Source organism: Arachis hypogaea, chromosome 3, assembly GCF_003086295.3.
Source record: "Arachis hypogaea cultivar Tifrunner chromosome 3, arahy.Tifrunner.gnm2.J5K5, whole genome shotgun sequence".
NCBI classification, from domain to species: Eukaryota; Viridiplantae; Streptophyta; class Magnoliopsida; order Fabales; family Fabaceae; genus Arachis; species Arachis hypogaea.
This window is the reverse complement of record NC_092038.1, coordinates 57,454,088-57,476,780: the sequence shown is the minus strand read 5'-3', so window position 1 is coordinate 57,476,780 and position 22,693 is coordinate 57,454,088.

Here is a 22,693-nt window from a genome sequence, read left to right as displayed (position 1 = left end):
CAAGAGTCAATAATAATAAAACAAGCAATAACGATGGATATGGAAACAACTCAATGCATTAACAAAATTCAAGAGTAACAAGATCCAACGTGAATTCAAGATGACCAAATTGAAAAGAGTACTAAAGGAATTAAATAAGAAAACTATAAGGAAAGTAACTAGAAATAAAGGCAGTAGTAGTTTCTCTCAAGATCCAATTGAAAATAAACTAAGAAAACCAAGACCTTAGAGAGAAGTAGGAGTTTCTCTCACTAGAATTCAAAACTAAAAGCAAAACTAAAGCTAAAGTGTAGTGTGTTTGTCCCAGCTCCATTCCTTGCTTATTGTTTTCATTGTCGGGCTTGAAACTGGGCAAAAAATCAGTAAAGAAATCGCATCGAACGTATTCCCGTTATTGCAGCACGTGACGCTCATCACGCGTACGCGCCAGCCACGCGTACGCATCAGTGGGCTCACTGGCCACGCATACGCATCAGTCACGCGTACGCATCAGTCATGCGTACGCGTCGCTTGGAAGATGGCTTGATTATGTGTACGCTTCAGCCATGCGTGTGCGTCGGTTCCAGCTTCTCAAATCTTCAAATTCTTGTGTTCCTTCCACTTTATCATGCTTCCTCTTCATCCTTTATGCCATTCCTGCTCTATAAATCCTGTAATCATTCAGCAAACACATCACAGCATTGAATGGTAATGAGAGAATTAAAAATTAGTAATTTTTGGGCCTAAAAAGCATGTTTTCAATCATAGCACAAAATTGGGAAGGAACCTAAAAAACATGCAATTTACATAAATAAGTGTGAAGATAGTTGACAAAATCCACTCGATTCGATACAAATTAAGTCATAAAATAGTGATTCATCAAAGATACTAATTAATAATTAAGTACTACTATAAATGTCAAGTTCTTAATTATGAACTTATAAATCCTAACCCTAGTATTAAATTCCTAAATCTTAAACTTCAAACTCTTTATACTAAATACTAACTTCCAACTTCTAAAACAAAAATCATTAAACTCAAAACCCTAAATATTATAATTACTAAATATTACTATATGCTTAAATTTAAATTACATCAACTAATAAATTTAAATTACATGAACTTAAAATCCAAATCTTAGTTATTAAATTATAAATCATTAAATCATAAACCTTAATATCAAATTTCTAAACCCTAAACCATAAATCTTATATCCTAAATCCTAACCTCTAAAACATAAATCTTAAACCTTTCAAAAATCTTAATGTGAAACTACTAAATCTTAAACTCTTAACTCTAAAGTTTAAACCCTAAATCATAAATCCTATATCCTAAATTCTAACCTCTAAAATATAAACCGTAAACCCAATTTGAATTACATCAACTAATAAATTTGAATTACATGAACTTAAAATTCAAGTCCTAATTATTAAATTATAAATCATAAACTCTAATGTCAAACTCTTAAACCTTAAACTCTAATAATCTAAAGTCTAAATCTTAAACTATAAATATAATACCGTAAACTCTAACCTCTAAAACATAAATCATAAACCCATCATAAACCCTAATGTCAAATTCTTAAATCTTAAACTCTAAACTCTAAACTCTAAACCATAAATTACTATACCCTAATGTTTAATATATAAAACATAAACCTTTTAAATAGAGTTTAAGTAACAGTAATAAACAACATCTCTTAAGTAAATAATTTATGTTAAATAATCTTATATATAATTTTAATCATTTTTGTTAATCTTAAAATATTATACTTTAGAATATTTAAAAACTTATTTATTCCTTTAAAAAAAATTGAATAGCAATAAACAAAGTATCTTAAGTAAATAATTTATGTTAAATAATCTTATATATAATTTTAATCAATTTTATTAATCTTAAAATAATATATTTCAGAATATTTAAAATCTATTTAATCCTTTCAAAAAAATTAAATAGTAATAAACAACATATCATAAGTAAATAATTTATTTAAATAATCTTATATATAATTTTGATCATTTTTATTAATATTAAAATATTTTATTTCAAAATATTTAAAAATTTATTTAATCCTTTCAAAAAAATTAATTAAAATAATATTTAAACTTTGTATAATTAATTTTAAAAATATATTAATATTAAAACATAGATCATATATTTTTTATATAAAGTAAAAATTTATTAATGTAAGATTATATAATTCACATTTCAAATTTTTTCAATAAACCATATATTCCTTATCTTATAGTTGTATCGTACTAGAACATATCGCTTTTAGTAAACCATCAAAACAAATTTTACACTAATAAAGATAAAATAGAAAACCCATAAATTATATATAATTATGATAGGTCAAATTCAAAAACTTCCAAAATAAATATAGAAAATTTTATGCGGTAGTAATGTATAATAGACTAAAATTAATCAACTTATCCAAAACAAATAAAAATTGCCTTTTGAAAATATGCATTAAACCACACTATAAAATAAATATGCATTAATAATTTAATACACATATTTTTCAAAATCATTTCATTCTTTTTATTTATTTTTATTTACAAGAATTCATGGATGGAGATGGAGTCAACAAAGCTATATCCAAACGAGCTTAGATTGATGTCTAAACTGATCCTATTAAGATGTCTTCCAGATTTTTCGCATAATATTATTGAGAAAATTCCACTTCCTTTCCCTGTGAGATGCTAAAATGACACTCCTCTCCCTTCTATTTTATAAATATACATTTCCATCCCTTCTAACTTTTAAAAAACCTCATTTTTAATCCATTTTAAACTTTTTGTGTTAACTAATGTTAACTTTATCCATTTTTAAGAAAAAAAATTATTTTTTTAAAAAATATTCATTAGTAAAAATTTTATTTTTTATTATTAAATTTTGCTTAATAAAATATTCTTTAATAAATTATTTTTTTATTGATTAAATTGTATTTTTAAAAAAATTAATAATTATGTTATTTTTTAAATACCCTTTAATAATTTTTTAATTATTAAATTATAATTTTACCAAAATTTTTGTTAACAATTTGTTTATATTTTACTATTAATTTTTCGATATCTATATATTATTTTAACATTAAATAAAAAATTTTAGTAAGATTATTTTTCAATATCAATAAATATTAATTGTTATACATATTACCAGTGGTAAGATTTTTTTATTTAATATTAAAATAATATATATTAATATAAAAAAATTAATAGTAAATATAAAAATAATTGTTAACAAAAATTTTAGTAAAATCACAATTTAATAATTAAAAAATTATTAAAAAATAGGTATCTTAGAAAAAAATAATTTAATTATTAATTTTTTTGAAAATATTTCGTTAAAAATACAATTTAATTAATAAAAGAATAATTTATTAAAGGATATTTTGGTAAGCAAAATTTAATGATAAAAAATAAAATTTTTGTTAATGGATATTTTTTCAAAAAATAATTTATTTTTTTTTCATAAAAAATGGATAAAGTTAACATTATTAACACAAAAAATTTAAAATGGATTAAAGAGGAGGTGTTTTAAAAGTTAGAAGGGAGGAAAATGTACATTTATAAAATAGAAGGGAGGGGAGTGACATTTTAGCATCTCGCAGGGGAGGGGAGTGGCATTTTCTCAATATTATTTTGTGTAATAACATATTTTTTTAACAAATATTAAGTGCTAATATAGCTAATGATATATTTTATGATTCTTTTTCTTTTTAATGCAGTCACGGTAACACATTATGATCGTACTAAAAGTTTAGGTATTACTTATCTCTAATTCGTTAATTTCATATTATAATTATTTAATATTGAACCTTCACGAATATAAACTGAATCCTTAGTTACGGAAACGAAAAGCCTTTAACTCTTATTCACTTAATCACACAATTATATCCACATAATAATAAATACATAAACTTATTCAAAACATCTCAAATACAAGTCCTGCCCCTCTAAAATCTCAAAATGATAAATGGCGAGGGGTAAAACCTCAACTAAATGAATAAACGGAAAATACAACATATATAAACAAAGCTATGTAGATTAGTCACGGCTTCACGCCAAAGCTTCCTGAACCTGTCACTGCAAAAGAAATTTTGTATGGGGGTGAGAACATCGTTCTCACAGATTCTCAGTAGGGACGGGAATACCATCAAACCAAAGGAATACTTAAATAATAGAATAATTTTCATTATAAAAATAGTTTACGGTTGAAATAACCTTTTAGAAAAGCTTGAAAAAAAAACGTACTTTAAAAGGTCGAAAAGAACTTTTTTAATTTACAATTTCGGCTGTTTATACCCTAGGTCGAGCTACGCAACCCGGGCTAATGAGAGACAAGCAACCGACCTCTTCAGGCCAAGGTCGCCACTGACCTCTTCACCAAGAGCTCGGCCAATCGCCATAAGAGGCCCAAGCAGGCCCAAACAAAGGAATTCAGCCAAATCTAAAGGCAGTCAAAGCCTAGAAAGATAAAGACGGTTCTCCTTAAAGATAAGATGAGATAAGATAACTATCTTATCTCAAGAAAGGTCACTCCACACTACTATAAATACACTGGAGCACCCAGGTATAACTCATACTCTGATTCTACTAAAAACCTGCAAAAAGCACGTGCTAACTTAAGCATCGGAGTCTCTTGCAGGTACTACCACCCTCCAGTGACGAAGGATCAGCAGCGAGACCAAGTCCAACAGGTCAGACACACCAGCTCTGGCCACCACCGCAAATCTCATCCGAGATCGACCTACAGTTTCAAGTAACCCTCAAAACATTGGCGCTGTTGCCGGAGAACCTAGAAGTCACCCCATCATCATAGCAGATAACCTTGACAATAACCACGATTCTGATATGGAGAACAGAACGCTGCATAAAAACGCGGATAGCACACCAAAAGATGCATCTCAACCAAATAAAGACAAGAATTCGCCGAATACAAAAATCATGGAAGCCCTACAAGCTCAACAAGATCGTCTCAAACAACTCGAAAAAAAGGCCGAGCACCAACGAAAAGCCAAGAAGGACCTTCAAAGAGAGACCAGGCGACGCCCAGAGCTAGAGGACAAGCTCCTAAAGCTTGAGGCTGATCTTAAAGCTAAAACCATTCAATCCAGCCACAATGATAGCTCCCACAAAGATCAAGATCCCTTCACCAATGAAATCATGAAAGCTAAAGTTCCAAAGGATTTTAAAGCTCCCGACATGACCCCGTACAACGATACCTCCAATCCAAACGATCATCTCAGCAATTTCAGAAGCAGAATATATCTCACCGACGCCTGACGATTGGATTTTTGATGGTTTAGAATTTCTCAAATAAAATCTCGTCGAAGTATAGTTTCTAAACCAAGCAATAATCCTTTCATACAAAAAGTTGTTTGTCACTAAAACAAACCCCTAAATTTATAAACCAAAGTATTCAAACCTCGGGTCGTTCTCCCTAGGAATTACAATAAAGTGCCTTGTTATTGGTTATGAGTTATTTTGGGGTTTTTGAGATTATAGACAAGAATCATAAATGGCAAAGGAAATAAACTAACAACTAACAAAGCTCTTGGCAAGATATGAGAACTAGAAGTCCTATCCTAGTTATCCTTCTCAATTGTGATGAGAATTGTGTATTGCTCCCACTTAGTTAACCTCTAACCATGGAGGAAAGTCAAGTGGATGAATCAATTTGATTCCTCAAGTCATAATCAACTCCTAAAGGAAAGACTAGCTTTAGAGGCATTCAAATCAATTAGCAACTTCTAATTATCAATCAACAAAGGAATTAGATAACTCAAGAGTCACTAATTACTCTACCTAGGCCAAGAGGAACAAAAGCTACACTAAAATCCTACCAAGCATTTCATCAAACACTTGGAAGGCACACAAGAAAAGCATAGTAAATTGACAACAAGAATGAAATCTAACAACAATTATTGCAAAGAATTAACAATCAACAATTAAAAGAAACACATTTATTATGAATTACCTTGGATTGAATGGAAAGAAAGTAGAAGAAACAAAAGTAGATCTACAACAAAATATAAGAACAACATAAAGGAAATTACAATAAAAGAATGGAAGAAGAGTGAATGTAACAACAAGGAATTGAGAAGATAGAAGTAGAAGAAGATGAATTAAAATCTAGACCTAAGAACTAAACCTAATCCTAATCCTAATCCTAGAGAGAAGTGAGAGATTCTCTCTCTAGAAACTACTTCTAAAACTAAACTATGACTAATGGTAACTAACTTATGGTAAATTATGTTCATTCCCCCTTCAATCCTTGGCTTAAATAGCATTAGAAATGAGTTGGATTGGGCCCACAAGGCTTGTAAATTCGCTAGCCACGAGTTTGCATGAAGTGATCACGTGCACCAATGGCGCGTGCGCGTACTTTGCGCGTGCGCGCCACCATACGTGTAGAAACTATGGCAAATCTTCTATCGTTTCGAAGCCCCGGATGTTAGCTTTCCAACCCAACTGGAACCGCATCATTTGGACCTCTGTAGCTCAAGTTATGGTCGTTTAAGTGCGAAGAGGTCGGCTTGACAGCTTTCCGGTTCTTTCATTTCTTCATGAGTTCTCCAACTTTTCATGCTTTCTTTCTTCATTCCCTTGATCCAATCTTTGCCTCCTAAATCTGAAATCACTTAACAAACATATCAAGGCATCTAATGGAATAAAGGTGAATTAGATTTATTCATTTTAAGACCTAAAAAGCATGTTTTCACTCTTAGGCACAATTAAAGGAGAATATACAAAACCATGCTATTTCATTGAATAAATGTGGGTAAAAGGGTTATAAAATCTCCAAAAACCAATACAAGATAAACCGTCAAATTGGGGTTTGTCAACCTCCCCACACTTAAACCAAGCATGTCCTCATGCTTAAACCAAGAGAAAGCAAAGGGATCAACATTTATTCAATGTAAATAAACTATATGCAACCTAAACTATATGCAACTAAATGCGAAATGGTTTTACCTACTTGGTTAAAAATAAATCAATCTCCAAGACATATATGCACAAATAGGGCCAAGATCATATAACGATTCATGAGTCCTACCAATTCGAATATCAAAATGGAGTTCAAGTAGACTTGCAAGAGGAACGCTCATGAAAGCCGGGAATCAAGGAATTGAGCATCGAACCCTCACCGGAAGTGTTTGCACTCTAGTCGCTTGGTGATTGGGGTTGATTCTCTCAATTCTCCCCTAATCATGCTTTCCAAGATTTGTTTATCTTCTAACAATCAACAATTATTCAATGCATGCATACATGTATCATGAGGTCTTTTCTTTAGGTTGTAATGGGGCCAGGGTCAAGGTAGGATCATATATGGCTAGTGGACTTAGGATTTGAATCTTTGATTAACTTAAACTTTCCCGCCTAACCTATATAATGACCTATACAATTAAGTACTAATCTAACTGCCCATTCCTCACTTTTTCACATACTCATGCATTTTCTATTCATTTCACAACACTTATGCATTGATTTTATTTGAACTTTATTTTGGGGCATTTTGTCCCCTTTATTGCTTTTCTTTTTCTTTCTTTTTCTATTTTTTTCTTTTCCTTTTCCATATTATTTTTCTTTTCTTTTTCTCATTTTTTTTCTCATTTTTTTTATATACAAGAGCATCAATGCATAAGGTCTATACATTTGATCAATACATGAGTATGTACCCAATTTCCAATATTTTCAATAAAAATACAAAACTACCCTTTTATTCACCCAATGTCCCAAGGTTCCCACACTTGAATGATTCTCACACACTCTAGCCTAAGCTAATCAAAGATCCAAATTAAGGACATTTATTGTTTTCCGCTTTAAGGCTTGTAATGTGCTAAAATTAAGAACAAGTGGGTTAATCGTAGGCTCAAATTGGCTAACAATGGAAGATAAAAGGTAAGGCTATTTGGATAAGTGAGCTAATGAAATGATGGCCTCAATCATATAAATGCATGAATACAAGGAATAATGGACATATAGATTCAAACAAATCAAAGATTACAATCATAGACAGAGAACAATTTCACACAAGAATGGAAAATAAGTGGTTATAAGATGTAACCACACAATTAGGCTCAAAACTCACATGCTTGTGTTCTTAGCTCAAAAACCATGTTCCAAAATAAATTCTTTCAAGCAAGTTCCACAAATTTTCTTTTTCAAATTGGTAGGTTGCCCCAAAATGGTTTCTTGGGAAAGAAATCATCATTCTAACCAAGTAGTCCTAATAAGAAGAAGGTAGTAAAATATGTACAAATTCTAACTAACATACAACCTATCATGCAATGCAATAACTAATCTAACAAAGAAAACTAAGAATTGGTGTTGAAAAGGAAATTGTTACCCATGGAGATTTTTTTTTTACCGACGCGTGCGCGTCATGCGTGCTTACGCGTCGATGGGTATATTGGTCGAAGGACGCGTGCGCGCCAGGTGCGCGCACGCGTGCGTCGAGTTAGGCCGGAGGCATAGTGTCGGCCCAAGTCTGGCACAACTCTCGGGTAAAAGTACCGGGGGTGCAGATTGTACAATCGACGCGCGCGCGCACAGTGTGCGTGCGCGTGCATTGCGAATTTAAGATGATGTGCGCGTACGCGCCAGGTGCGCGCACGCGTGCATAGGCTTGTGCCTTAGGCCCAATGTTTGCACAGTCCAGGCCTAACTCTCGGGTTTTTGGCTGGGGTTGAATTTTTTGCATCCACGCGTACGCGTACAGTGCGCGTCCGCGTGGATGGTCGAAAATGCTCACGTGCGCGTCCGCGTCATGTGCGCGAACGCGTGGATGGTGTTCTGTTTTTTTCAAAAAAATTTTTTTTCAAGTTCTTGCACCAATCCAAGCATTCCAAACCTCCAAACAGCTACCAAAACACCCTAAAACCTTATTTATCATATTATACTTCCAACTAAACTTAACAAACCAATAAAAACATGAAATCAAACTAATTCTTACCAATATTTACAAAAGAGAAAATGAAAAGATTTTTACCATGGCGGGGTGCCTCCCACTTAGCACTTTTGTTTATTGTCCTTAAGTTGGACTTATGGGGAGCTCTTCTCAAGGTGGCTTGTGCTTGTATTCATCTTGGAACTTCCACCAATGCTTGGTTCTCCATTGTGCCCCAAGATTCCTTATGGATTGAGCCAAGTGTTGATGGAGTTCTTCACAAGCTTGGGGCTCCCAAAGTTGATCCTCTTCTTGTGATCCGGGATCCCACACTTTATTTTCACACCCGTCTTGAGGTTGATCATCATTATTAGTCCAACCGGGTGGTAAACAAGATGAATTCTCTATGAAGTGCCCAACAATCCTCCTAGACCCATCTATTTGAGCACTTCTCCAACCTTTATATCTCATGTTTGATGCATCAACCATAATGAGCCTTGATTTGCAACGCCAACCACAAAACTTTTTCCGCTTACGCTTCATCCCACAAACTTCCCTAAGTTGGCCATCCGTTTCAAGCAAACCATATTCAAGTGGGATAATAAAACTAATAGAAATGAATTTCACCCACTCAAATGAAGGTGTAGATGGCAACCTAGGCAAAGATGCTTCCAAAGATCTTGACAAAGCATAACCAACCCTCGTTCTTCTATTTCTAGGGACTTTCACCTCTTCACAAGATCTCTTAATCTCAATCCTTTGTTCAACAATTTTATCTAAACCTTTTCCTTTACTCAAATCATAATAGGGAGGGTGAGAAAAATTTACCTCCTCAACGCTTTCAAATCCAACCGGAGAAGGTTCTTCATGTTCAAAGGATTCTTCACCACTAAGACTTGATGCTTGATCTTCATCACCAAGGGAACTCAATCCTTGCTCTATCCCATCCAAGTCTTCATATGGAATATGCCTTGGAAGGTGTGCACTTTCCTCCCTAGCATCAATTTCAATCATTTTGGAGGGGTTTTCTTCAACTCTATGTTCCCATGGAGGCTCCGCATCTCCTAAGTCTTCTACCACTTCTTCCTTGTCTTCAACAATTAACGCTTCCTCCAATTGTTCCAATACAAAGCAACTTCCCTCATTTCCCACCGGAGTTTCCAATCTCTCCTTCATGCTATGCTCTTCTTGAGCCATGGGGGTTCCTTGAGTGTTCAAGCATTGGGAGGCTAATTGATTTGTTACCGCATCCAAGGCGGCCATGAAATTTTGCACATCCCTTTTCATCTCTTCTTGCCCTTGAACAAAAACACCAAGGGTTTCATCCATTAGAGGTTGGGGTGGGTGGAAGGGTTCCTCATTTTGGGGGAAGGGTTCATAGTAGGAAGATGGTTCTTCTTGGTAGAGTTGTGGTGGTTCAATATTCTCCACTCTTTCCACTTGTTGCACAACACACTCCATGGTTGCTTGAAATTGATCCAATGCTTCCTTGAGACGATCCCTTGACTCTTGTTCCTCTTGGATATCATGAGTAGGACCATAAGGCTCTTGGATTGAAAGACATGAATATTCTTCCATGGGAGGTTGTGGTGAAAGGTAGAATTCATCTTGTGGTTGAAAATTTTCATATATTGGGGGTGGTTCATCTTGGTAATAATATGGAGGGGGTGGCTCTTGAAAATGTTGATGTTGGAATGGTGGTGGCTCTATGTGTGGTTCATATTGCACATATGGTTGTTGGTAGGATGGATATGGATTAGGGTCATATGAAGGTGGTTGGTAAGAAGGGGCTTGTGAGTATGGTTGAGAGTTATGTTGAGGATATGGTTCATAGGCATATGGTGGTGGTTCTTGAAAGTCACAAGGAGATTCACCATAGCCATTGGATTGATATGCATCATAGAATGACTCTTCTTCATAGTGCATTGGTGGGGGTTGTTGCCAAGAAGATTGATCATATGCATATGGCTCCTCCCACCTTTGGTTGTCCCATCCTTGATACACATCTCCATTATAGTCCTCATCACCTACAACATAGTTGTAATCACACTCATAGCCAAAATGAGAATTCATAATGGAAAGAGAAAACAAAAATCAAAAGATAATGGAAAGTAAGAGAAATAAAATTCTACAACTAGAAAATAAAGCAAAAAGCAAGATATTCACACTATTCACATATATACAATAACCAATAACATAACACCATTGCAATTCCCCGGCAACGGCGCCATTTTGACGATTGGATTTTTGATGGTTTAGAATTTCTCAAATAAAATCTCGTCGAAGTATAGTTTCTAAACCAAGCAATAATCCTTTCATACAAAAAGTTGTTTGTCACTAAAACAAACCCCTAAATTTATAAACCGAAGTATTCAAACCTCGGGTCGTTCTCCCTAGGAATTACAATAAAGTGCCTTGTTATTGGTTATGAGTTATTTTGGGGTTTTTGAGATTATAGACAAGAATCATAAATGGCAAAGGAAATAAACTAACAACTAACAAAGCTCTTGGCAAGATATGAGAACTAGAAGTCCTATCCTAGTTATCCTTCTCAATTGTGATGAGAATTGTGTATTGCTCCCACTTAGTTAACCTCTAACCATGGAGGAAAGTCAAGTGGATGAATCAATTTGATTCCTCAAGTCCTAATCAACTCCTAAAGGAAAGACTAGCTTTAGAGGCATTCAAATCAATTAGCAACTTCTAATTATCAATTAACAAAGGAATTAGATAACTCAAGAGTCACTAATTACTCTACCTAGGCCAAGAGGAACAAAAACTACACTAAAATCCTACCAAGCATTTCATCAAACACTTGGAAGGCACACAAGAAAAGCATAGTAAATTGACAACAAGAATGAAATCTAATAACAATTATTGCAAAGAATTAACAATCAACAATTAAAAGAAACACATTTATTATGAATTACCTTGGATTGAATGGAAAGAAAGTAGAAGAAACAAAAGTAGATCTACAACAAAATATAAGAACAACATAAAGGAAATTACAATAAAAGAATGGAAGAAGAGTGAATGTAACAACAAGGAATTGAGAAGATAGAAGTAGAAGAAGATGAATTAAAATCTAGACCTAAGAACTAAACCTAATCCTAATCCTAATCCTAGAGAGAAGTGAGAGATTCTCTCTCTAGAAACTACTTCTAAAACTAAACTATGACTAATGGTAACTAACTTATGGTAAAGTATGTTCATTCCCCTTCAATCCTTGGCTTAAATAGCATTAGAAATGAGTTGGATTGGGCCCACAAGGCTTGTAAATTCGCTAGCCACGAGTTTGCATGAAGTGATCACGTGCACCAACGGCGCGTGCGCGTACTTTGCGCTTGCGCACCACCATACGTGTAGCAACTATGGCAAATCTTATATCGTTTCGAAGCCCCAGATGTTAGCTTTCCAACCCAATTGAAACCGCATCATTTGGACCTCTGTAGCTCAAGTTATGGTCGTTTAAGTGCGAAGAGGTTGGCTTGACAGCTTTCCGGTTCTTTCATTTCTTCATGAGTTCTCCAACTTTTCATGCTTTCTTTCTTCATTCCCTTGATCCAATCTTTGCCTCCTAAATCTGAAATCACTTAACAAACATATCAAGGCATCTAATGGAATCAAGGTGAATTATATTTATTCATTTTAAGACCTAAAAAGCATGTTTTCACTCTTAGGCACAATTAAAGGAGAATATACAAAACCATGCTATTTCATTGAATAAATGTGGGTAAAAGGGTTATAAAATCCCCAAAAACCAATACAAGATAAACCGTCAAATTGGGGTTTGTCAACGCCTCGGATGCTATTCGATGCAAAGCCTTTCCGACTACCCTAATAAAGACAGCAATCAAGTAGTTCGACAGTTTGCCTCCTAGATCCATCACAAGTTTTGACCACCTAGCCAAAAAATTTCTCGCCAGATTCTCCATCCAGAAGGACAAAGCCAAACACGCTCCAAACCAATTAGGGATCAAGCAAGGAGATCGGGAGAGTCTTTGCAACTATATAGAAAGATTTCAACAAAGCATGTCTAGATATACAGAGTTTGCCAACAGAAGTAGCCATCTTGGATTTCATCAATGGCCTGCGAGAAGGACCTTTTAGCCACTCCATATCAAAAAAGCATCCGACATCTTTAAATGAGGTACAGGAACAAGCAGAAAAATATATCAACATGGAGGAAAACTCTCGATTAAGAGAGACCTCAAAACCCGGATTCTCCTACCCATCTTGATACAAGGATAAAGAGTCCAAGAAAAAAAAAGACCAACACTGAGAGAAGTATAAAAAATACTACAATTATACCCCTTTTCGGGTGTCTCTTATGGATGTTTATCGCAAAATATACCACACTGAGAAGATCCCACCACCTCGCCAATCAAAAGCAAAAAAGGAAGGGGAAATTGGACAAAATACTGCGAGTACCATCGAATCTACGGACATGCTACCAACGAAAAGCTCTTTGCATGGAAGGCTGCAGATATGCCAGGCACAGACCCTAAACTAATGTGCCACAGACTCGAAGTATACCTAGGATCTCAGCCAGTACAGTAGAGGTGTAGAAAGCTCAGACCGGAAAGGTCCCAAGCTTTGGAAAAACAGGTACAAGCCCTACTAGAGGCAGGATTCATAAGAGAGGTCAAGTATCCACTATGGCTAGCCAACATTGTCTTTGTGAAAAAATCAAATGGGAAGTGGCGGATGTGTACTGACTACACCGATCTCAACAAAGCCTGCCCAAAAGATCCCTTCTACGGCACGTTAAGGAAAGAAAAGAGGTTTGAATGGACGATAGAATGCAAACAAGCCTTTCAAGATTTCAAACAATTCCTGGGGCAACCACCCATCCTTACCGACTGCGGGAAGGAGAAACACTTATATTATACCTAGCAGTAGGAAGTCGGGCAATAGCCTCGACGCTAGTTAGAGAGGACGAGCATGGGCAACAACCCATCTACTTCATCAGCAAGGCTCTACACGGGGCTGAACTAAACTATCAAAAGATAGAAAAGTTCTCTTACGCCCTCATATTAACTTCTCGATGCCTTCGCCCATATTTTCAAGCTCACACCATCAAATCACAGTACCTGGCTGACTTTATTGCCGAGTATACTGATACCCCGGGAACTCCTACGAAATGGAATCTCTACGTAGACGGCTCTTCAAACAAGACCGAGAGTGGCGCAGGGGTAATAATAGAAAGCAATCAGGGAACCCAAATCGAACTCTCCTTAAAATTCGAGTTTCCCGCTTTAAATAATCAGGCTGAATATGAGGCATTACTAGCTGGTTTGAGGTTGGCTAAGGAGGTTGGAGTTCAAAAGCTTATCATCTTTAGTGATTCACAAGTAGTCACCTCACAAATAAGATGGAGCTACCAAGCTAAGGATCCTACCATGAAAAAGTACCTGGACAAAACCAGAGAAAAGCTCGGACAACTCGGGGAATACGAGGTCCACCATATACGTCGGGAACAGAACGCTCGAGCTGATGCACTCTCAAAACTAGCTAGCACCAAACCAAGGGGCAATAATAGAAGCCTCATCCAGGAAAAATACTGCAAAGCCCATCAATCGCGGAGGAAGATAATATCCTAGCCATATCAGGTCAGGATCAAGGGTGGATGACCCCCATAATCAACTACCTCCAATTAGAGATGCTCCCCGCAGATAAGAATGAGGCAAAAAGGCTAAAGCGTGAAGCACAATATTACACCATAATGGGTGATATCCTATATAGGAGAGGGATCTCAACTCCCCTCCTAAAATGTATACCAACTTCCAATACAAGGGAAGTCTTGGAAGAAGTACACAGTAGCATCTGTGGGAACCAGTTGGGGGCACAAACTCTCTTCAAAAAGTACTCCGAGCTGGATTTTTCTGGCCAAAACTGTAAAAAGAAATGGTAGAATTCGTTAAGACATGCTCACCATGTCAAAAGCATGCTAACTTCCACATCGCTCCACCCGAAGAACTCATTAGTGTAACGTCGCCCTTGCCATTTTCAAAATGGGAGCTCGACCTTCTTGGACCCTTCCCCCAGGGGTCGATACAAGTCAAATTCCTCATTGTAGGAGTAGACTATTTCACAAAATAGATTGAGGCAGAATCCCTAGCCAATGCCACTGCCCAAAGAAGTTGGAAATTCTTATACAGAAACATTGTTACAAGGTTTGGGGTTCCTCATTCCGTCACTACAGACAATGGTACTTAATTCACTGACACAGGTTTCAGAAAATTGGTAGCTGACTTGAAAATAAAGCACCAATTCACATCCGTAGAACACCCACAAGCCAATGGATAGGCTAAAGCTGCCAACAAAGTCATACTAGCCGGGTTAAAATGGAGACTATAGGACGCAATGGGAGCTTGGGCTGAAGAGCTCCCACAAGTCCTATGGGCATATCGAACAACTCCACACTCCACCACAAGAGAATCATCTTTCTGATTGGCTTACGGAATGGAGGCAATGATCCCAGTAGAGATCGAAGATGGATCTCTCAGAATGATCATTTAAAATGAAGAAGCCAACTCCCAAAATCAACAGGTAGAACTCGACCTACTTCCGAAAGTCCGAGAAAGAGCTCGGATTAGAGAAGAAGCCTTAAACGTCGAATGGCATCAAGATACAATCAAAAAGTAGTCCAGCAATGTTTTGCCAACAATGATCTCATCCTAATCTAAAATGACATCGGAACAGGTTGATTAGGTGAGGGAAAGCTAGCAGCTAACTGGAAAGGACCTTACCGAGTTATAGAGGTACTGGGAAAGGGCTACTACAAGGTGTCCGACCTCGAGGGGCAAGAGATACCAAGGTCATGGCACGCCTGTAACCTACTATAGTTAGGAGGTAATAAAGATCTTAGGTCAAGGCGTACTCTTTTTCCTAAAAAGGTTTTTTAATGAGGTGCCAAACCAAGATCTACAGAAATTGCCCAATGTAAAAAGGTAAATACCCGCATGTACATATTCTTGTCTATATTCCTATTTTTTATTTGAATAAAGTCTTTCAGATTCTCTACAAAGCTTTTCTTTTTTACCAAGACGCATTAATCTGAGCGCAAAAATTCATCGCCCGATTACAAAGTTACAGGTCAGCAAAGATGAGAACCAAACTCATCGCCCGATCACGACAGGGTCGGCAAGATGAAAACCAAATTCATCACCCGATCACGATAAATTCGGCAAGATGAAAACCAAATGCATCCCGATTACAAACAAGTCGGCAAGATCAAAGCGACAAAAACAAATTAATACAAGAAGTTATAAAAAGTAATCCATAGAAAGAGGCCTGACGAGGTCTGAATAAAAATGGATTACTAAAAATAACTTAGGAAGGACCGACCAAAAGAAGTCGGACCAAACCAATCAAAGCAACAAAAGTTATAAAAAGTAATCCATAGAAAGAGGCTTAACGAGGTCTGAATAAAAATGGATTACTAAAAATAACTTAGGAAGGACCGACCAGAAGAAGTCGGACCAAACCAATCAAAGCGACAAAAGTTATAAAAAGTAAATCCATAGAAAGAGGCCCGACAAGGTTTGTTTAAAAATGGATTACTAAAATAACTTAAGAAGAGCCGACAAGAGAAGTCAGATCAGCGAACCGACAAGAGAAGTCGGACCAACAAAAAGCGTGCGCTGAAAGGGACACAGTTTTGTCCAAAAAGCCACGACTCCACGACAAGGCTGTCAAAATTGTGCAAGACTAACTAAAAAGGTTCTACGAGAACACTAAAAAGTTGTCGGACAAATTAGCCCCAAAGATCACCTCGACCAAGCAGAAAGCAGACGAAACAAGGAGCGATCAAGAAGAGGACGACACTCTCCACAGATTCGCAGAAATTGCAGAGGAGGAATCAAACATATCAAAACACAGATATAATCAAAAAGACTCAAAAAGGCAACCCAAGTGACAGCCTAAGAGTTTAAGGATACTTTATTTTTCAAAATCAAGTTGCACAAAAGCAACTAAAATGTCAATGAAGAACTAGCATCATAAAAGTTACAAAAATAACCAGAGTTCAAAAGCCCACAAATCGGGCTATACAAAAACATTAGAAGTCACAAAGAGTTTGTAACCTCCTTAGAGACAGCATCCTAAGTTGAGAAGGGAGGAACGATCTTCAAGGAGGTCGCATCAACGGTCATATCCTCCCAATTTAGAATTTGGACTTCCGAGTCAGAATCAGGATGGCCGACCTCCGCTGCAGGGCTTGAAGAACTCGTTGCGGCAGAAGATTTAACTGGCGGCACTAGAGGAGGACTGATGACATGTCATCATATACCTATTTTTCTATGCTTTTCATAAAAGAAATTGATAATTTGTTCTTAAATATTGAATGCTTTTGTACTTAAATGATATATTTTCTTGATATTTTAATTTTATAAATCTTGTAGGAAATAAGAAGAAAAAGAAGCAAAGAAGCACAAAAAAGGAGAAAAAAAAGAGCTTTGGGACACACTTTGAAGTTGGAACACACTTTGGAGCCTTAGGCCACGCTTTTAAAAGCGTGGCCCATGACCAAATTAAAGAGGAAAACAACCAGCACGCACACTGCCCTGCCCTTGCCAAGGGCAGGGCAGAATCGTAATGCACATTGAGGTTGGAAGCAAGAATTTCGCTAAGGTAAAATCTGGGCGCTCACAGCATGACCATGCCTCCTTCAAAGGGCTATAACTTGAGCTACAGACGTCCAATTGATGTGCTTTCAGTTGCGTTGGAAAGCTGACATTCAGAGCTTTCCAACGATATATAGCAATCCATATTTGGCATAAAATTGTGGCAGGAACGAGAGGCATATTTAAGAGCCAAAAATAAGCGAAAATAAACTAAAATGCTTCCACCAAGGCTCGAAGCTGGAGCCTCACTCCAAAACAAAGTAGCGCTCAATTTTCTGCCCTGCCCTCTTGGAGAGCAGGGCAATGTCGTGCTCTTCATGGAAAATCAAGGAAAAATTGCTCCTCAAGTGCTTTCACCAAGCACCTAAGGGGAGTGAGGAGCGCATCATGACACGGTCCAAGGAAGTAAGTGCACAAGACACACATGCAAGGCAACATTGCCCTGCCCTCCACAAGGGCAGGGCAGCATCTTCACACACCAAGCCCGCACCACGCCCGCACCACAATTTTCTGCCCTGCCCTCCACAAGGGCAGGGCAGCCTCCTGGGAACACCCATGGGTCAAAATTCAATTCAAATTCCCTTTGAACTCAAATCTTCACCAATTGAACCAAGGCCATCCAAGACCCATTTCCCTCAAATCCAAAGCAAGCAAAGCCCACTCAACATGACTCAAAGGCACATGGATCAATTAAATTAGGATTTTCATTTTTGTAATTTGTTTTAATTTTATTTTCATTTTTTATTTTGTAAAGCCTATATAAAGGCATCAATTACATCTCACTAGGAGGCTTGCTCTATTAGGGAGTAGTAGTAATAGATAGCTCTCTCTTAGTTTTCTTTTTTGTTTTTTTTTTCTTGAGTGAGATTGGAGGAATTCTGTTTCATTCTCACTTTGAGAATTCTATTTGTTTACTTTCTGCAGATTTCTAAGAAATTGAGGATTGAATTTGAGTCTTCACTGATTGCTTCTCTTTTTTCTTCTGCAATTATTCTCTGTTGGATCAAGGAAGGGATTGAGATCTAGACTTGTTTTCTAGTCTCCTCCATCCCTGAGATCTTCAACTTTCCCTTAGCTATTGAAATTGAGCTGCATTTTACTTTCTGTTTCATTCCTCTTCTGCTACATTTACTTTTCTACAATTTCCTTTCCTGTATTCTGCACTTTCACATCTTTGTTCACATTGAGCTTGATTTAATTTCCTGCACATTTACATTTTCTGCAATTTAAATTTCTAGTTGCTTAATCTATTGCTCTCTTAAATTTCCTGCACCCAATCCCCTTTACATTTCCTGCAATTTACATTTCGTGCAATTTAAGTTTCAGCTCTTTTACTTTCTTGTTCTTTAAGTTTCCTGCAATTTTATTTTCTGCATCTTTTAAATTCCTTGCAATTTACTTTCTGTTGATCAACCTCACACAATTCACTCAATGTTAGCTTGACTAAACTAATCACCCACTAAAGTTGCTTGATCCATCAATCCCTGTGGGATCGACCTCACTCTTGTGAGTTATTATTACTTAATGCGACCCGGTACACTTGCCGGTTGGATTTGTGTGTTGGAAATTTATTTTTCCACAAAAACACCATCAAGTTTTTGGCGCCGTTGCCGGGGATTGATTAGATCAACAATGATTAAGTGGGTGAGAAGTCTAGATCAAGCATTTTTTTGTTTTTGTTCTCTGTTTTAAAGTGAAACCAAGGTGTTTGAGTTTTTGCCTCACTAAGAAATTCTCATCTCTGATATGAGTAATTTCAATTTTTCTTGGTGTTGTGTTTTCCAAAATTTAAATGGAGTTCAACTCATCTTATGATCAAACAAATTTTATGGGATATTACCCACCATCACCAATCTCTAATGGTGGTTGGGAATATCACCAAGAAATCACAGATTCTGAGCACTCCAATCCATGGAGATTTGCTTCACAAACACAAGATGAGCAAGAAAATCATATGGTATATTTTCTTCCACCACAAAATGATGCTAGTCATGATTCTAATGGTGGCTGGGAAGGAAATTCTAATGCTCCATATGATATTCATCCAAAGATATCATCACTTGACCATGCTTCAACAGAAAGCCTCTATCAAAATTCACCACCCACACAAACTTCCATGAACCAAAGCCTCTCAAAGCTTGAGACCATGATTGAAAAATATGAGAGGGAGGCACAGATATCCTGGAACGAGCAAGAGAATTCATTCAAAAACATGGAAATAATGTTAGCTCAATTGGTGAGTGCAACAAGGAAAGAGGAAAAACAAGAGGAAGAGGCTACTAAGTCAAGTGAATCTTTAGTGAAGAAGGAAGAGGTGGTGGAAATATTTGAACCTGAAACTGCCCTTGAGATGACAAGAGCACATGACAACTCACAACTCTCACAAACTTCCCTGGACCAAAACGCCTCAACACTTGAATCCATTATTGAAAGGTATGAAGAGGAGATGAAGAAAGCTTGGGAAGAACAACAAACCTCCTCCATGAAAGAGCTATTAAAGCAAATGTTGAGTGTAAAAGAGGAAGTGGAAGAACAAGCTAGTGAGGAGGACAATCAAGAATGTCCAAACTTAAGGGAAATAGAGAGGCACATGAAGGACAAGCTCATTGAACCACCAATTCAAAAGGCTCTGAATGAAGATCAAACTCCAAAAATCACACAGCAACCAATTCATGAATCCAAAGAAGTGAAGGCAACTAACAAGAGCACCAATCATGCCCCTGATCAAGCAAGCAAGCTCAATCAAGCCAATTTCAAAAGAAAGCTTGCTGAGAGGAAACCAAGAAAGGGGACAATAGCTGAAACTTCTCCTCCTTTGAGGTCATTCCTCTTAACAAACTGGAAGAAGAGGAAGAAAGTGAAGAACAACATGTCAAGCTAATGACACTAAAAGAGCACTTGTTGGGAGGTAACCCAACCGTAGGTATAATTTCTCTTCTCTGCTTTGTTTTCTTTCTTTACTTTGTTTAAATTCAATAAATGGGCATATGGTTACATTCTAAGTTTGGTGTTGTCTTGCAACAACTTGTTTTCAATCTTTTTGGATGATTGCATCAAATCAAAAATGGAAGTGACACACTAAGATTCTAAGTTTGGTGTGCCACTTAATTCTCTATGCAATTCATTAAGCAACACCACTTGTCTGCATAATCATAAGGCCTTTGCAGTATTGTTTTTCTTTTGGTTTGACACTTTATTATTCTGTTTACTTTAGTTATCTCTTTATTTTTAATACTTCCACATATTTTGCTTCTTAACTATTTTTGTTAATATATCACCAAGAGATCCTTATTCATGACACATTCTTGGCTTGGTGATTGTATTTAACATATAACAGTTTCTTTTGTTTAGTTTTAATTCAAATAAATTGACATATGGTTGTATTCTAAGTTTGGTGTTGCTATGCAACAAAATTTGGTTCCAATCCTTACAAGATACTTGCATCAATTCCAAGTGAAAGTGTCACACTAAGTTTGGTGTGCCACTTATATTTTTTTATGCAATGTATCATGCACACCATCTTATGTTTGCAATCATAGTGTTTTTGTTTCTCTGTGCCTTGATTGTTATCTTAATCTTGCTTGCCTAAACACATATGCTACTGACATCCTTTTGTGTGAGACATTCATGATCCATTTTAGACCCCACCACCATTGTTCTAATTGTTGCTTAAGGAAGAGCAAGCATTCTGATTTGGTATGGGAAGGAGAAGAATGGGAGGAAAATGACAACAATAGAGAAGATGGACTACAAGGTTGTAAAGTTCCTTTTCCTCTCATTTATTTCCAGCACTTTAAATTGCATGATTGTCTTTATATTTTCTGTATACATGTGTGGTATGACTAAGCATAGCTTAAATTTGATTTGAAATATGTTGTTGTGACATTATGACTACCAACTTGAGTTTTGTGAATTCAAAAGCAAAAAAGCATCATGATCATAAACAAACAAGGAATTAAAGAAGAATTTAGCATGTGCATACAAGTATTGGAAAGCTAGTATGATTGATTGTTGCTCAATTGTATTGGATTTTATTTAATTGAAGTTTTTCATCTAGTATATTTTGTGAAATCTTTTGAAATCATGAAAACCTTGAAGAAGCAAATATAATTAAAGCAAGAAAAGAAAAAGGGAAGGAATGAGAAAGCTGAAGGCTCTGAGTACCAATGGCAATTTATTTGCTAAGTGCTTGTGGTGTTTATGTATCAAGCCAAATGCTTGAAAACAAAACACTTAGAAGTCAAGGCTAGGCTCAAGTGCAAAAGCACTCCCTCAAAGCTCAAGGTTCTGAGCATCAATGATTAGAGAGTCAAAGAAAAGAAAAAAAAATGAGCTTAATGAAGTCCTCTAATTAAATGCTTGTGGTGCTTATGTATCAAGTGGTAATACTTGAAAACAAAGCAGTTAGAAGTCGTAGCTTTGTTATTAACTCATGGGGCAAAGCACCCAAAAGGAGAAGCTAATAAAAAAAAATGCTTGTTTCAAGGAAAAATTATAAGGAAAAGATTTCATAAATTGAGCTAGATAGAAGCATCAATCATTTACATTTCTTTTGTGATTGTAGCATGCTTAGAAAACTAGCTTACCATGAACATTGAGTTGCTATTCTTCTTTCCTTGGATTGTCAGTCTTTATTGCATGATTCTTTTCTTGCTTGGGGACAAGCAAGGTTTAAGTTTGGTGTTGTGATGACATGTCATCATATACCTATTTTTCTATGCTTTTCATACAAGAAATTGATCATTTGTGCTTAAATATTGAATGCTTTTGTACTTAAATGATATATTTTCTTGATATTTTAATTTTATAAATCTTGTAGGAAATAAGAAGAAAAAGAAGCAAAGAAGCACAAAAAAGGAGAAAAAAAGAGCTTTGAGACACACTTTGAAGTTGGAGCACACTTTGGAGCCTTAGGCCACGCTTTTAAAAGCGTGGCCCATGACCAAATTAAAGAGGAAAACAACCAGCACGCACACTGCCCTGCCCTTGCCAAGGGCAGGGCAGAATCGTGATGCACATTGAGGTTGGAAGCAAGAATTTCGCTAAGGTAAAATCTGGGCGCTCACAGCATGACCATGCCTCCTTCAAAGGGCTATAACTTGAGCTACAGACGTCCAATTGATGTGCTTTCAGTTGCGTTGGAAAGCTGACATTCAGAGCTTTCCAACGATATATAGCAATCCATATTTGGC